Genomic DNA, 3,287 nt, shown 5'->3' with positions numbered 1-3,287 from the left:
TAAGAAATCCGATTAGAACAATCAATAGAATAGTCATTAAAGTGATGGTGCACCCTCACTTACCTGATGTATGTGGTGTGTGATGTGCGAGTGTTGCATGTGCCCCGAGACTAGTCCTTAGACAAGACCATGGTCTATGGACAGGGCAAAGCATAGATATGGACCTATGTCTAGTTGATACCCGGTTATCAAAAAAAGAAAAAAAATTCATACATAATAGACATATCCCAACTATAGGGTTTTGTGATTTTGTATCTATTAATCTAAATATAACAAAAGTAATAATTATTTAAAAAACATATGAACATATTTTTCCAATTGAGTTGAAATCAGTTTGAACTGATTTGGAGGGGTTTGAATTGAACTTCCAAGTGGGTGAGACTGAGTGAGTCAAACCAGACTCAATGGGTACAGATCAAATACCAAAAAACCGATTCCTAAAACCAAGTGTCTGACTCATAGCATTTCGTTTTCATCTTGTTTCTCTCTCTTCTTGAAATATTTGTATAAAATATCTTAGTTGGAGAAGTCAATGGTGGCTGATAGAGGTGATGAATGATGGGGCCCATAATAGTTGTTGCCGAATATATATATATATATATATATATATGGGTCGGGTTCCGTAGATCCTCATTACTTACGACCCCCATTATATGGGTCGGGTTCCGTAGACCCTCATTACGACTCACCGTTTTGTCTTAAATGGGCAAAAATGTTTGGAATGGGCTGATTTTTTGTGAGGATGATCTCTATGGTGAGGAGATCATCCTTGCCAAAAATCAGCTCATTATGAAATTTTTAGCCCATTTTTACAAGTTGAAAATTTTTAGACCGTCCAATTTTTGTAAATCATTTTTGATGGGGTTAGAAGTTTTGGAATGGGATGAATTTTTTTTGCCAGGATGATCCCCTCATCACAGAGATCATCCTCACAAAAAATCAGCCCATTCCAAACATTTTTGCCCATATAAGACAAACGGTCAGTCGTAATGAGGGTCGTAGGAACCCCATCCTATATATATATATATATATATATATATATATATTTTTTGATCGATGAGATTTTATCAAGCAATGGATAGAATAATAACTAGTGTGAGAGAGAATCTTACAAAAGTCAAATAGAATAGAATCGTGATTGGCTACCCCCCATGACATATTCTAATGTGATAAGTGTTAGAACAGTAGATATTTACTCCTCGGATGGACAACGGCACTTTTAATATTGAGTTCAATATCTTTGAAAATGACCTATTAGTTGAAAATCATATTATACTCCATTTTAGAGAGGGATTCTCTATCTAGGGGTTGAGATGCCCAAAATTTGAGCGAACCTATCTCGAAAAGAGTCATCAAAAGTGTGTTCCAAATCAAAATGCCAACAAAAGGGCTCATTACTTAAAATCCACCATTTCATTCAAAATAAAAGTCTTAGGGTCTTAAATGGACCTATGGGTCATGCTCTCTGCATTCATTAAACCTATCTCCTTTCTAAGTCCATTCATCTTTTAAGCCTACTAATAACCCACTTCATGTGCCCAACGTAAAGCCTTCCCTAACCCATTCGTATACCCAACTCAAAAGACCATTCACTCTAAACCCAATTATCCATGAATAACCCTCAAACAATACCCAAGCCCACTCTTAACTTAAAGCCCAAATCGAACAACCCAATCCATGTTCATTAACCAAAGTCAAGGTCCAAAGTTCAAAGGCTCCTTCTCACAAAATTGTCATATGTCCACTTCATTTACCCTCCCAAGTTCAATTAATCTAATTCAATCATCACTATTAAAAGCTATACAAACCATTCCCCCACCATACCACATGTCATAACCTAACTATATCATTTTCTCAAAAAATCACAAGTCACTCACATTTTACACCACACCCTTCTCCTTGATCAACCTACCTAACCCACCAAAAATTTGCACATGCTTACCATACTTCACATGCAATCATTTCCTTCACCCTTCCAAAATCAAATTATATAATCCCATCACCTTAACCATTCTCTCAAACAACCACCTTACCACCTAATTTGACTTTCACTTCATCTAAGATACAAGTTGAAAACCCCAACCCATTTGAGACCAATGGATATGAGTCTACTTTTACTATTTTTACCACATTTATCCTCCGCTAACCTCAAATTCCAATTTTATTATCTCAAAACTTGATGTCATTTTCCTTTAACCTTTAGTTTAGGACATTTTTTACCCTAAAAAGTGTCTCAAAACTCTATAAAAACCCACTCACTCCACAAAAATCCCATGCTTGAACTCTCCTCCTCAAGCCTTTTAAACTCTCTCTCTCTCATATCTCTTTCCATATCTCTAAATCTAAAATCACCCCTCTTAATCTAAAATCTTTGCACCATCCACATCTCAATCCCCAATCTCTTTACACACAAATTCAAGACTCAAGTATCATCATTTGAAGATCATAATCACTGGTTATCTGATAAGAAAGACAACTATTTTTTAATGGAAAAGAAATAAGAAAATTTAACTTATAATTCCTCACTTGATAGTCAATACCAACAATAGATTCTTCAAGTAAATCAAACTTTTGAGAAGAAAACCTTAGAAAATCTAGATATGGAGTCATCGTTGGTTCAAATGAGAACATTAACTTGATAAATGAATAGACATTTATGTATTGAGAAAGAATACAAAATGAAGACTCCACATTGAGGTAGGACAACCAAAATTTGTTCAATTATAAGGTTGATCTACTTTGGAAAAGGTGGTAGAAAGACTAATTAGGTGACAAAGACCGAAAAATTATACATTAAAAGATTAAATACAAAATTCTGCAATTAGGATATTATAGTTAGATTTATAGAGGGATAGTTTGTAAGTTGTGGTTTGAACTATGATTTTAGATTTAAATTTTAAAAGAGTTGGAATAGGTTCTATATGTGTTATGATAGAATTAAGTGATTTCTCGTGCACAAAGAAAGGTTTGGATGGGTTGATCTTTCACCCAAAAAGAGAAAAAAAAAATGTAGAAAAAAATGGATTGAGAAAAAAGATTAAATAAATGACAAAAAAAATAAGATAGAATTATCTTAGAATCACACCGAGTGACTAATGATCAAGTGAGACATAAATTGTTTCGTTCAAATCCTTCTGATAAAAAGGCGTAGAGGATTCTCGATTATTCAGGACTTGATCGAATCATATGCAAAGGTCATTGTAATTTCACATATCCTATCATTCTTCATGAGAATTCTGATTTAGTGGCAAAGAGGTGAAGAAATAAATTCATCATTGCATTCCAAC

Source organism: Akebia trifoliata, chromosome 10 (assembly GCF_017979445.1).
Source record: "Akebia trifoliata isolate Shusen 1 chromosome 10, ASM1797944v1, whole genome shotgun sequence".
Lineage (NCBI taxonomy): Eukaryota > Viridiplantae > Streptophyta > Magnoliopsida > Ranunculales > Lardizabalaceae > Akebia > Akebia trifoliata.
This window is presented reverse-complemented; position numbering follows the sequence as displayed.